This window comes from Salmo trutta, chromosome 14 (assembly GCF_901001165.1).
Source record: "Salmo trutta chromosome 14, fSalTru1.1, whole genome shotgun sequence".
Lineage (NCBI taxonomy): Eukaryota > Metazoa > Chordata > Actinopteri > Salmoniformes > Salmonidae > Salmo > Salmo trutta.
Window position 1 is genome coordinate 74,868,653 of NC_042970.1, and position 15,702 is coordinate 74,884,354.

Sequence of the window (15,702 nt, forward strand, 5' to 3'; positions counted from 1 at the left end):
CACTTGACATTTCCCCTTTAAAACTTAAGCATGGTGGAAAAACAGAAAGAAACAGAAAGCTTTTGAAATAAAGGTACGAGCCAGGGCCATTAACAACCGTGTCTGAGTTTTAACACCTCGGCTTCATGTGGTGTTCTGTGTGTGTGTGTGTGTGTGTGTGTGTGTGTGTGTGTGTGTGTGTGTGTGTGTGTGTGTGTGTGTGTGTGTGTGTGTGTGTGTGTGTGTGTGTGTGTGTGTGTGTGTGTGTGTGTGTAATTGAATATTTTTGTTAGTCCTGGTTCGTTACCCCTCCATAGCACCAAGGGGAACTAACACCAATACATAAACCTGCCTACTTTAATCAAGTAGAACCATGTAGAGCAGATGAACTTCATGTTATAGGCTACGCTCCAAATGGAACCCTAATCCCTACATGGTGCACCACTTACGACCTGAGCCCTATGGGTCCTGGTCTAATGTAGTCCATTATATAGGGATTAGGGTGCTATTTGGGATGTGGACATAGGCTTTCTGTTTTGGCTGGATGTTGATGTTAATACATAATACATAATGGACAAGAACAAGAGCTGATGGCTTGGAGTTTAGACAAGGACCAAACAGTTTAAAGGATCACAGGTTGTGTTTCGGGGTCTTGGGCACATTCAGAAATGATTAGTGGATTTATGTGATATGACACACACACACACATACACATACAAGCTGAAGGCTTTGCCTGGTCCAAGGTGACTCACAATCTGTACTTGAACATGTATTGTGTTGTGTGAATAATATGTTCATACTGAAGCACTGGGACTAGTTCACATAGTGAAAACAGCTGTCCAACAAACCCTCTGTATAAATGTAGGAACCTGGCTTAGTATCCCCGACTATACCACATACCATGCCAGGGGCATTACACTGGACTGATAAAAGAGCACAATGACACAATCAAATGAAAGAGAGATTCTCTAGATTCTCTATCAAGTTCACTTGCTTCAAATCAAATAGCAACCATAAGAGAATCAGGGCATTTCAGCGTGGGTAATACACACACACAATCTAGCAGAAAAAGAAACGCACACCTATTAAGGCGAGGTGCTGGCTAGCGGAGTAGAAAACTTGAAAATAAGGGAGAGCCGCACACTCTAGGAGCTCAGATGCAAAAATGTAATATCCAACGTTTCGACAGTCAAGCTGTCTTCATCAGGGTATCATCACAAACACTGTGAGATGACTCGTTTATATAGTGTCAAAAGACACACAGGTGTCTGTAATCATGGCCAAGTGTGGCCTAATATCATTGGTTCATTCTCAAATATAAAAATGGCATACAGAGAACACCATACAAAAAAACAAATGGATAGCATACGATCATAGGTTCATTTTAGACTACACAAGCTTACAAACAATTACAATGGCAAAGTCACAATAATCACAAGAATGGCTTAAGATCAAAGTCTATGTTGAGACCGAAGGGAGCAAGGGTCTTTAAATTAAAGATCCAGGCAGCCTCTCGTTTTAACAACAAATTATCAAGGTCACCCCCTCTCCTCGGGAGGGTGACATGTTCGATGCCAATATAACGCAGAGACGAAATCGAGTGGTTTGCTTCCAAAAAGTGGGCCGCAACTGGGTAAGACAAGTTTCTGCACCTAATGGTGCTACGATGCTCTTAGATACATACTTTTAATTCACGCTTTGTTTTACCCACATCATTTTGACCACAAGGACAAGTTATAAGATAAATAACTGCCTTAGTGGAACACGTAATAACACCTTTAATTGGGATAGATTTCCCTGTTTGGGGGTGTTTGAAGGATCTACATTTATAAGTGCCATTGCATTGAGCACAGCCATTACACTTGTAATTTCCATCCAGTATGGGCGCAAATAGACATTGTTCAGGAATATCTTGGGGTGGTAAATCAGAGTGTACCAACTGGTCTCTGAGATTTCTACCCCGCGAGAATACCACCAAGGGAAGGTCAGAAAACACATTACCGAGACTATCATCGTATTTTACAATGTGCCAGTGTTTGTGAACGATTCCCTTCATTTGATCAGAGCGCTTTGAATAGCGGGCAGTTAGAACGCAAGAATGGGTCTTTTTGCAAGACTGACCTTGAAAAAGGTCATGTCTCGTTTTGTTTTGAATTTTATCAATGGCAATATTAATCTGATCATTTTTGTACCCCCTCTCCTTGAACTTTCTTTGCGTCTAAGCCATATTTCTGTCAAAATCTGATTGTTTTTTGCAAATTCTTTTGATTCGACAGAATTGGCTGTAGGGCAAACTATTTTTCAAGGGAAGTGGGTGACAACTGTCAGCCCTCAACAAACTGTTACGATCAGTAGGTTTCCTGTAAAGATCAGTGTATAGAACATTATCTTCACACAAGATCAGAAGATCAAGAAAACTGATTTGACGTGTATCAGATTGCATACTAAATCTCAAATGTTCAGAACAAGAGTTAAGAAAAGCATGGAACGCCTGGAGCTGTTTTGCATCACCCCTCCATAGAACAAAAATATCATCAATATACCGTTTCCAAATAATAATGTAAGGCAAGAAAACATTTTTGAGAGGATTGAAAATAGACTGTTTCTCCATAACACACACACACACACACACACACACACACACACACACACACACACACACACACACACACACACACACACACACACACACACACACACACACACACACACACACACACACACACACACACACTTCAACTCAAATCACCTGAGACGGAGAACATAACGAGGTTGGACAACAAAGTGATTGAGTCCCGAGGATCATGGGTAATCTGGTGTGATTTGGAGGTCTTTACTGTAGATCTCTGAACAACGTAATGCCAGACCCATTGACTAGGAGCTAATAGGAAACAGGTTGGGTGGAAAACAACACGTTGTGTGTGTGCCTGTGGTGTATGTGTGTGTGTGTGTGTGTGTGTGTGTGTGTGTGTGTGTGTGTGTGTGTGTGTGTGTGTGTGTGTGTGTGTGTGTGTGTGTGTGTGTGTGTGTGTGTGTGTGTGTGTGTAGACGTATTTAATTATACCTGTGGGGACCAGAAGTCTCAACAAGAATTGTAAACAAACAAAAATTTCACCAACTGGGGACATTTTGTTAGTCCCCACAAGGGCAAATGCTATTTCTACGGGGTTTAGGGTTAGAATTAGGTTTAGGGTTAGGAGCTATGGTTAGGTTCAGGGTTAGGGATAAGGTTAGGGTTAAGGTTATGTTTTGGTGTTAAGGTTATGGTTAAAGTTAGGGTAAGGGTTAGGGTTAAAACCTGTTGGGGCTAGGGGGCAGTATTTTCACGGCCGGATGAAAAACGTACCCAATTTAAACAGGTTACTACTCTGGCCCAGAAAATAGAATATGCATATTATTAGTAGATTTGGATAGAAAACACTCTGAAGTTTCTAAAACTGTTTGAATGGTGTCTATGAGTATAACAGAACTCATATGGCAGGCAAAAACCTGAGAAAATTGAATCAGGAAGTGGGAGAAATTAGAAATTTAGTTTTTCTTTTGAATCCCTTGAAAAACCACAGTGACATAGGATTTATGTTGCACCTCCTAACTCTTCCATTGGCTGTCAACAATCTTTAGGAACTGGTTTCTTCCGTCACCTGTTACCGGGCAGAAAATTGTGGCTCAGTCAATCACTGGCCAGTCTGAGGACAGGTGTCTTATGACGCTCGTGCACGTGACTTCGTTGTTTTTTATTTTTCTTCTGGGATGAATACCTATTGCCCGGTTGTAAAATTATCACAATTTTACGTTAAAAAATACCCTAAAGGATTGATTGTAAACATCATTTGACGTGTTTCTACAAACGGTAATGGAACTTTTGACCATTTCGTCTATGGATTTGCGTCCACGCCACATGGCATTGTAAAGTGTTCTGGATGGGTCAACAAAACGGACGTATTTGGACATAAATGATGGACTTTGCAGAACAAATGAACATTTCTTGTGGAAGTGGGTGCCCTTCTGAGTGCATTCCGCCGAAGATCAGCAAAGGTAAGAAAATATTTCAAACATATTTTTAGAGATTTGTCGACGCCGTGGTTGTAGGCTAACTGTATAGCTTAGCATTGAAGGCTAAGTTCTGTACTCAGAACATTGAACAATACGCTTTTTCCGTAAACTTAAAATCTGACAAAGTGGTTGCATAAAGGAGTAGATTACCTCTAATTCTTTAAATAATTGTTATAAATTTTGTCAACGTTTATGAGTTCTTCTGTAAATGTATGTGCCTATTCACCGGAAGTTATGGGGAGAAAACACTTTCTGAACGTCTCGCGCCAATGTAAAAATTGGGTTTTTGGATATAAATATGAACTTGATTGAACAAAAAATGCATGTATTGTCTAACATGATGTCCTAGGAGTGTCATCTGATGAAGATTGTCAAAGGTTAATGCTTAATTTTATCTGTATATCTGGTTTTGTGACGGCTATCCGTGCTTGGAAAATTGCTTTTTTAATTTTTTTGCTAATGTGCTGTCCTAAAATAATCTAATGTTTTGCTTTCACCGTAAAGCCTTTTTGAAATCGGACAATGTGATTGGATTAACGAGTAGAGTATCTTTAAAATGCCGTATAATACTTGAATTTTAATTTTGAGATTTTTTTTTTTGAATTTCGCGCCGTGCTATCTCACTGGTTGTTGTCCAACCAATCCCGTTAACGGGATTTTATCTCGAAGGGGTCCTCTAGAGGTTAAGGAAAATAGGATTTTGAATAGGACTGAATTATGTGTCCCCATAAGGTTAGTTATGCAAGACTGTGTGTGTGTGTGTGTGTGTGTGTGTGTGTGTGTGTGTGTGTGTGTGTGTGTGTGTGTGTGTGTGTGTGTGTGTGTGTGTGTGTGTGTGTGTGTGTGTGTGTGTGTGTGTATGTGTGTGTGCAGACCGGAGAGGGGCCCTTTCACTCTCATCATCAGTTCCATACCTGACAGGATACAGAGAGTGTCATGGCCTATTTCTCTGGCTGTGTTTTCACACAGTGAGGCCCTTTTCCTGGAAGGACATGAGGAATTACATGCTGATTCTAAACCCAACAAGGTTGACATCCCTCACTGTCACTAAGGGAGACAGACACACACACACACACACACACACACACACACACACACACACACACACACACACATGCAAATCAAAATCAAATCAAATTTATTTATATAGCCCTTCGTACATCAGCTGAAATCTCAAAGTGCTGTACAGAAACCCAGCCTAAAACCCCAAACAGCAAGCAATGCATGTGAAAGAAGCACGGTGGCTGGGAAAAACTCCCTAGGAAAAACTCCTGAGAAAGGCCAAAAACCTAGGAAGAAACCTAGAGAGGAACCAGGCTATGAGGGGTGGCCAGTCCTCTTCTGGCTGTGCCGGGTGGATATTATAACAGAACATGGTCAAGATGTTAAAATGTTCGTAAATGACCAGCATGGTAAAATAATAATAATCATAGTAGTTGTCGAGGGTGCAACAAGCACGTCCGGTGAACAGGTCAGGGTTCCGTAGCCGCAGGCAGAACAGTTGAAACATGCACACACACACTGATACGCACACACACTGCCACCCTTCCTCTATATAATATTGAAACATTTACAGTAGTCAACAAGGTGTTACAGCAACACAGAACGGGTTTGTGTTACTTACTGTAAATCCCTTTGGCACGAGTTCTGAGATGACAAACACAGTAGGGAATTTATACTGAGCATGATGGTGAAAAATAATCAAACTTTCAAAAGTACACCGTACAGCCTTGCTATGCCCTAACCCGTTCTTGGGTGGTCATATCAGTCATTCTTAATAAGTATAGCCAGTTCTCCACATTATAGCTAATTTATTGCTCTCATAATGGGTTGACCAGGGAGTCACACTGGAGACGGGTCTCAACAACAAACAACAAGCACTTGATCAAAGAACAACAACAAGATAACTTCCTCTGTCACCTGGCAGCTGTCCAGATGTGTTGAAACATGAACAAGAGGACACGACACAACAGAACAGATATTAATGTAACAAACTCTCTAATATCAGTCAACAACGATAGGGGGTTGAGAATCTAGACAGTAGTTTTATCTTGTTGATACAACCCCAAGGGAGAATATTATTCTGTTATTACTGTCTTTAAAAGGGCTTAGGGATTCTGAACTCTGTTTCATCTGAGTTCACAGAGATGTAATGTCCGAGGGCCTCAATCCTCGAATGGTCTTGTTTGGAATTATTTGGTGTGTAATTGCGTCCAGTGCATGAGTCTGGTTTGGTCTGTCTGGAAAAGGAAATAGCAGGGGATTCTGTGTTATACTGAGTTAACATGTATGTTGGATTCTGAGTAAGAGGTCTGACCGGCAACAAAGCAATAATGTCTTTGTCATTGATCTCAGGAACGAAAGGACTAAATAAGAATCAATAGAGGTGTATTGTATAAAACTCCCGCGGTCGCAAATTACGGGAGATTGATGATATTGTTTTTCTTTCTCTTCTATTCTCCCTTTCTCGTTCTCTCTCAGAGAGCAAATAAACTGTGGAGGATGATATCAGTTTCTCTTTCTCCCTCTCCCTCTTTTCTCTCCCTCTTTTCTCCTGTATACAGACATGGTTTTCTTTTCTTTCTTTCTTTCTTTCTTTCTGCAAAAAATGCTAATGATCAACCTGTTTCCAATAGCGTTGTGGGATGACATTGACCCCTCTTTCAAACCCCAAGGTTAGAGAAACATTCTAATTCTACCCACCTAATCATGATGGATCACAGAACATTCCAGAATGCTGTAGAATCTCTTTAAGCTTACATCGGACGGACCATTTAATAAAAGGCTTGCGGGATACGAGGTGGTGGTGTCAGGAACTGTCAACTATTTTGTCCTGAAGGAGGCATTTTTCTTCCTCAACTTTGACCTGGGCCGTGAATTCTCCCAGAGTTCTAGAATGAGAAGACTGATCACTCCGGACAGCTAAGACCCTGCTCGTCCCAACGCATGAAAGCTAACAGCAAACTGGGTGTTCATGTCGGTGCATTTGAATGTTTTAGTCTGATGTTTGGGGATCAGAGTTGTTTGTCTACAGGGATGTGGTCTTTCTAGGCAGGGTCACAGAGGAGTCAGAGGTTCCAGAGAAAGGATCATAGGACGTGATAGGGTCCAATCATAGGTTAAGTTAGGCCAGGTGGGCTGGCCAGGTGTGCTTCCTATATCTTCCTACATTGAATTCAAGCACCTAACAACTAACCAGAGAGGACATAGAATTTATAACACGATAGAGGTGATACGTTTAGTCCACCTTCTTCAGATCTGATCCAGAGGCTTTGACTCAAACCAGTAAACAGCCTTCTGACAATTCCCATTAAAAGTGTTTTACTGGAAAAGCCCACAACCAGAAATAGCTTGGACATATCTGGCTGACTTTACAGAGACTAAGTTTCTCTTTAACTCAGACCAGTACTTTCAATTAAATGAAAACCCCAGAATGTGAACTTATTCTTGGCACCAAAGAGGTGCTTGAGAACTCTAAACAACACTAGTGGTTATAAAAGAGTCAACAGCAAAAATAAGTCAATGTCTTGGTTTTAGAGGTGCAACATACTGTATGGATATACTGTATGGATATACTGTATGGATGTACTGTATGGATATACTGTATGGATGTACTGTATGGATATACTGTATGGATATACTGTATGGATGTACTGTATGGATATACTGTATGGATATATTGTATGGATGTACTGTATGGATATACCGTATGGATATACCGTATGGATATACTGTATGGATGTACTGTATGGATATACTGTATGGATATACTGTATGGATGTACTGTATGGATATACTGTATGGATATACTGTATGGATATACTGTATGGATGTACTGTATGGATATACTGTATGGATATACTGTATTGATGTATTGTATGGATATACTGTATGGATATACTGTATGGATGTATTGTATGGATGTATTGTATGGATATACTGTATGGATATACTGTATGGATATACTGTATGGATGTATTGTATGGATGTATTGTATGGATATACCGTATGGATATACCGTATGGATATACTGTATGGATGTATTGTATGGATGTATTGTATGGATATACCGTATGGATATACCGTATGGATATACTGTATGGATGTATTGTATGGATGTATTGTATGGATATACCGTATGGATATACTGTATGGATATACCGTATGGATGTATTGTATGGATGTACTGTATGGATGTATTGTATGGATGTACTGTATGGATGTATTGTATGGATGTACTGTATGGATGTATTGTATGGATGTACTGTATGGATGTACTGTATGGATGTATTGTATGGATGTACTGTATGGATGTACTGTATGGATGTATTGTATGGATGTACTGTATGGATATACCGTATGGATATACCGTATGGATATACTGTATGGATGTACTGTATGGATATACCGTATGGATATACCGTATGGATTTACTTTATGGATGTATTGTATGGATATACTGTATGGATATACTGTATGGATATACTGTATTGATATACCGTATGGGTGGAATAGATCAGTTTAATCATCCAATCGTCCCGCCAAACATACAAGCAAACATATTTAAGTAATATGCCTCCCCAGAGATACATTCTGACAACTTAAATAGAGCAGCTGTTTAGTTGTGTCAAAACAATACTCAACATGTGCTGTATCTTGGCACTCAGTACAAAGTGGTTTTAGTCTTTAGGCCAGAAAGCCTCTACTTTAGATACGTTGCTTTAGAAAGACACTGTGCACAAATTCTCATGAGTCTGGAGGGAGGACGGTTACTCAGTGTGTTCGCCAGGATTTCGTACATTTCTCCTTTTGCTCTCAAACCACATTTCTGCAAACTCACATACAGAAACGGTTCCTTTGAAATGGCATAAATGTTCTAAAAATGAGCCAAGCATTAAGTATCGATGTGATCACACCTTGGCTGTCTCTATTTTACGCAGTGATAGACCGACAGATCAAAAAGGCCATATCCCTCCTCATCAGTATAAGTCCAGGTGATTAGATGTTCTGAAAAAACAGAGAAATTAAACTACTGCACATTGTCGTTATTGTTTCCCTCCACAGTGTTTCAATGGATTCTTGTCTGCTCTACAGTGGATAGAACCAGACCTGCTTTGAGCCAATCACATGGTTTTCTGGAGCTGTTTCTGTAAATGTTCTCTCATATGAAATGATGAATATCCCCTGCTGCTCAACTCTCAGAGCCTTCTAGTGAAAACATTCTCCTCAGGAGGACCGTTTTCTGTCCACAAGGACCAATACCCAAGTACACAAACAGTCCCAGCATCTTCTAGTGTAGTCTAGGGGCTGAATATAATCCTGTTTTAGTTGGTAGACAAATAAACCCAGTAGAGAGGATGGTAAAACGCTACAGTGAGCAGGAATTGAGGCGCAGCGCGGTCCGGTCCCTCCTGATGTGTGGGGCATGTGAGGCAGGTTTGACATATAAGGACGGCGCAAGGGTCAAAGGTTATAAGACTACCTTGGGTGGTATGGTTTAGTTTAGTCCCTCCTAAATCGCCCTCTAGAGAACTATAACAGCCTATTATAGGATGTGAGAGAGGACAAGGACGAATGAATGACAGTTTCTCAGTATTGGTACCCTCTCAGTGAATTTCGATTCACACAGAATGTAGGCTGTATAGGCTATGTGTTCCTTGAAGAAACATTGTGTTTTACTGGGAAAGTAGGAGTTGGTGAGATGTTTTGATGAGTCTTTAGATTCGGAAAATGCCAACCCCATAGTGATGCAGACAAACCTCTGGAGAGAGAAAGCGTGGGGGGGGGGGTACGTAGACAAGGGATTTAGGGGAGTCAGACTAACTGTGTGGCCCCCATTGGCAAGCCTCATTGCCGGTCTAGAGACGTGAATATAACTTGGGCATCGTGTGTCTCTAAAGTATTAAATGATCGTGGTGGAAGGGAGAGTCTAGAGAGGTGGAGGGGATACAGAGGCCATGGGAGGTCATTACCAAAATAACAACTGCCATTCCACCCCACCCCACCCCAATCCACTACCTTATTTAATGCTTTATAGATGGTCAGATAGCCTCTACACACACACACACACACACACACACACACACACACACACACACACACACACACACACACACACACACACACACACACACACACACACACACACACACACACACACACAAACACACACACACACACACACACACAGCTGGTAGATAAAGCCAGGGAGCAGATGACGAGATGAATGTCCCAAATGGCTATTCCCTATGTAGTGCTAAAGTGTTGACCAGAACCCTATGGGTCCCGGTCAAAAGTAGTGTACTATATAGGTAATAAGGGCGCCATTTGTTTGGGAAAAGCACTAGAAGATGTAGATCTGTGTGATGGATGAGTATGGAGGAGGGGTCATGTCTGCTCCCAGTCATTTTAAGGCTATACGAAACGACTGCATTCTTTGGTGTAACGTCGACTGAGAACTTTCTCTGCCCCCCCCCCCAAAAAAAAAATTGGGCATAACTTTATGATTTCCATCAAAATGTTCACTTGGAAATACTTGAGATGTGTGAAAATGTTCCAGCTCTCAGATCTCAAGTAGCCAGCCTTACTGCAAGGCTTCTGACTAATTCTCTCTCTCTCTCTCTCACACACACTCCCTCTCTCTCTCTCTCTCTCTCTCTCTCTCTCCCCCTCCCTTCATCTTTCTCTCTTCCAATACCCATGATCCTCAAACAGTACAGTTTACAAAAACAACCTGGCCACACAGTACTCTTTGTTCTGTCATCTCCCCTGAGCACTGCACCCTAAAGTTAATGCAAAACCAAACTTTATTTAAACAAAGCCCCTCAACTAGACAATGAATCTGCTCTCTGCAATGTTCGACAGCAGAAATGATCACGCCAGATTTAGAGCTCGATTCAATCCGTAGTGCAGATTTTCTGTGTTGTCGCGCGGCTCACATTTAAAGGCAACTTCCGATTGAGCCGACATATGCAGCGTTTACCATGAATGCAGTCTCCTTTAATTGTCAATCTTGCTATAAACCGGATCTTCAGCGCTACGGATTGAATTGGACCCTTACACAAGATTTAGTGGTGCATTCAGTGGGAGATACTGAGGGGGTCAATGTACACAAACACACACACACTTTATAAAATGAGTCATATCACACTGTGATATCGAGGGAGTTGATAGCTCTGTTCAAAGTTGTGATTTCACTATGAGTCGTAGCACAGGTGTCATGCCCATAGGGGGCACGTGCCCCCTCAGATTTGTCCTGTTTAAAAATAATAATAATAGCAATAAATAAATAAATAATCTGTAATACCACTAGCCACCTAGCAATGCTATGAAGTTGGCTTTAGCAATCCCAGATAGGCTCCCAACCTCATAATTAGCAATCAGTCAAGTTAGAGTAGCTGAATAACACTCACATTCCTTTCAATCTTTCACCCAGATTTTAGCAGATTAGTTAAGCTTAGTTTTTTACAAAGAATTAAGCATAATGATTATGACTCGAGACTGCAGGAAAACGCTGTTTCAGGTGTTTGAAAAAATGCTACATACTCCAACTAAGTGGTGCTTCTGCTCCTGGTTAGCAGTGTCAGTGTAGACAGGTTGAGAGATGGAGTGAACAGGAAGAATCCACTAATGACATCTCAGAGAGAGAGAGAGGGAGATAGGGAAAGAGAGAGAGAGAGAGAGAGAGAGAGAGAGAGAGAGAGGAAAAGAGACAGAGAGAGACAGGGAAAGAGAGAGAGAGTGTGGAGAGGAAAGGTGAGAGGGTGAGCGATGGGAGTGAACATGGAGGAACCAGTAATGAGATCTCCAAGAGAGAAAAAGTGATAAGAAAAGTGATAAAGAGGGACAAATGGGAGGCTAGGGTCTCTGTTATCATATATGTGATGGACTAGAATACTAGCACAGTGGTGGAGGGAGGCTGGGTCTCTGTTATCATATATGTGATGGACTAGAATACTAGCACAGTGGTGGAGGGAGGCTGGGGTCTCTGTTATCATATATGTGATGGACTAGAATACTAGCACAGTGGTGGAGGGAGGCTGGGGTCTCTGTTATCATATATGTGATGGACTAGAATACTAGCACTGTGGTGGAGGGAGGCTGGGGTCTCTGTTATCATATATGTGATGGACTGGAATACTAGCACAGTGGTGGAGGGAAGGAGTTACATCCAAAGAATATTGTATTGAACTGATTAAATAAACACTTTTGAAGGTAGTGAAGAAATTCTACTTAATGGGTCGCCAAGTAATTACTGTAATTTTCATAGTGGGAATTGAACAGTAACAGACAAATCGTGCAGTTTGAAGCTAGTCATAAATGATCCACACCAGCATTTGATTCATTGGTTTCTATTGACTTGGGTACTGTCATGTAATTTGCCAATGTAAATAATTAATCTCCAAATGGACATATCAAGGTTGTCACTAAATCAAGGGATGTCTAGAAGTAGTAAAGAAAAACCAATGAAAATGTATTAAGGCAATAACACGAGTCATATAAATGAAGTAATGATAACTGAAAACAACTGAATTAGCTTTAATGTGTCTGAATTAGATGACTTTGCTGTCCTTTGTTGTTAGAGGTTATGTGATGAGTCAGGTTTTAATATGATAGAAAAATAAACCAGCGCTGTGAGAAATAAAGTTCAATGTCTTCTCAAAGGGTATTTAATAATCCCTAAAAGGTGGGGTAGAGGGACATCAACGAAGCAAATGGGATATTTTCCTTACTACACGTAGCATCAAATCCCCAGTAACCATATCTACTTTGGATATGTTTATACATTTGATCAAATATGTTCTCTTATATACTTGAGAGGATGACCTGACACAGATAGAAAGAGGATCCTCTCTCTCTTTCTCTCTCTCTCTCTCTCTCTCTCTCTCTCTCTCTCTCTCTCTCTCTCTCTCTCTCTCTCTCTGTCTCTGTCTCTCTGTCTCTGTCTCTCTCACCTCCAATACCCATGATCCCAAAACAGTACAGTTTGCAAAAACAATCTGACTACACAGTACTCTTTGTTCCTGTCCCCTGAGCACCGCACCCTACCGTTAATGCAAAACCAAATGATCATGTCAGGCGTAAGCGATTCCTTTAGTGGTGTATTCACTGGGGGAAGCAGAGGGGGGTCCGCACACACACACACACACACACACACCTTGTTAAATGAATCATATCACACTGTGATATCGAGGGAGTTGATACCATAGCCCTGTTCAAAGTTATTCTATGATTTCACTCATGACAGTCGTAAGAGGGAGGGCGGTCTGTATATTTGTCTTTCAGAGTAATTAAGGACCTCTGGAAGTTATACATCATTGTAGATTTACTCGAGGGCTGTATTTGTAATTCATCTCAGTTGGAGCTCATAGATGTAACCTTACCTGGGGGTCTGGGCACACGACTGCAGGGTGTACTGTGTCTGGTTCTGAACCAGTGAAATGTCAGGAGACTTTCAAACAATACAAGAATAAAGATTTATCTGGCCATACTTTGTCTTTGTCCTCCAGATGATATTTTGTCAGTTGTTGGTGAATATTAAACACCAACGTCATCAATGAATCAGATGGTGGCTAATATTGGATCTACGACCATTAGCTCTGATATAACCAGAAGATGTGTTCGTGTCAATATTTATTAGATTTTTCAGGAAAAGGAGATTGCTAATGTCATAGTCATAACAGTTTACAGCGTTATCGTGATTTGAATCTACCTCTACCCACCAAGCATGAATCGGTTTGGAAAAACTCACATCCCTCAACTGGCGTAAAAACACAGTCCAGTAATACGGCTTAGGGTCTATTTCCTGACCTCATCACAACCAGATGGAGCAGTCCATTAGTTAAGTGTTTGAGCCCAGGTGGAACATTGCGGATTTCAAAGTATGACATGAGCCTTATTGCAGTTAGCTACCAGATATTGATGACAACTCAATACAGATGGTATTTTTCACCGTCACTAAATTGAACGTATTGAATGAAAGAAATCCCTACTCCTCCTCTACCTTTTCCCACTGGTGTTGACTCACCTTCAAGGCATGTTTAAATGAAGATATCTGACCTCAGAAGCCTAAAATCCATTATTAGCTACGCTAAGGATACACATTGACTGAGGTCAGCCATGAAAACACTATTTAGCAAGCAGAGGTCAGCCATGAAAACACCATTTAGCAAGCAGAGGTCAGCCATGAAAACACCATTTAGCAAGCAGAGGTCAACCATGAAAACACCATTTAGCAAGCAGAGGTCAACCATGAAAACACCATTTAGCAAGCAGAGGTCAGCCATGAAAACACCATTTAGCAAGCAGAGGTCAGCCATGAAAACACCATTTAGCAAGCAGAGGTCAACCATGAAAACACCATTTAGCAAGCAGAGGTCAGCCATGAAAACACCATTTAGCAAGCAGAGGTCAGCCATGAAAACACCATTTAGCAAGCAGAGGTCAACCATGAAAACACCATTTAGCAAGCAGAGGTCAACCATGAAAACACCATTTAGCAAGCAGAGGTCAACCATGAAAACACCATTTAGCAAGCAGAGGTCAGCCATGAAAACACCATTTAGCAAGCAGAGGTCAACCATGAAAACACCATTTAGCAAGCAGAGGTCAACCATGAAAACACCATTTAGCAAGCAGAGGTCAGCCTAATACCTTCTGAAGATGAGAAGAAAAGTAAGAAGAGGACTTAAGTGGGAATGTTTGAGATATTTCAAGTGAGGGAAGGTTGGAGATATTTAACAGGATACTGTATTAAACCCAATGAGGCCCTATAGGCTCTTTGGACCCAGGGCAGGAGGCCCTATAGCTTTTTACAAGCCAGCTGAGCAAATAGCACCATGAGAGAAAGCCGACGGGTCAAAGAAAAGAAAATGGAGGAGACAGTGAGAGAGGTAAGTATGTATATTTTCACTGTTAATATAGTAGAGACGTATAGATGGATGAACGGGTTCAATCTATATTGATATCTTTGTGATTATATCAGCCTATATCAATAGACGGGTCCTCTTATTCACTACTACAACATGAAGCCTGTGTTTACTGTAATAATAAACTAATACCAACATTTGAGTAGCATTTGTAATTATTTTCTGACCACTGTCCTGACTGATTCAGTAATTGCTGTTTATGCAGGCATGGTGATATACAGCAGGGATCCAAATGAACCATGTTTGAACCACACAACCCCTTCAACAACCAATTAACATCATTATCCTGATGATTGCTGGGAAAACAATAACTTATGTGAACCATTGCATTCCCTAAAACAAATGTCTGCTTTTTAACAAAACTCAACACTTTCTGAATCCCTTCTTATAGGGAGGCAGTGAGATAATGTAAACATTGAAACAGTATGAATAAGCCAGTATAAATTTCATGGTAATTTGACGTGCTGAACTACCCCAGTCGAAGCATTGTTGGTGGTGGAAACGCTACGCAAACATGCCAGTTTTAATCCTGCTGTGTTGCCAAGACATTAACGTCCCATGAGTAAAATAATCAAGAAATGCTTTCTGTTTTGAAAACTCCCTGCAAAGCTGTGTGTGGTCAGTATGTGCAACTGTGAAAGTGGCAATGAGATGTGGATGTTGTCAATCCCTTTACCTAAGACCACCTACATCACTTCATATCAACCACACCACATACACAACATTAGATAGGCATAAAATA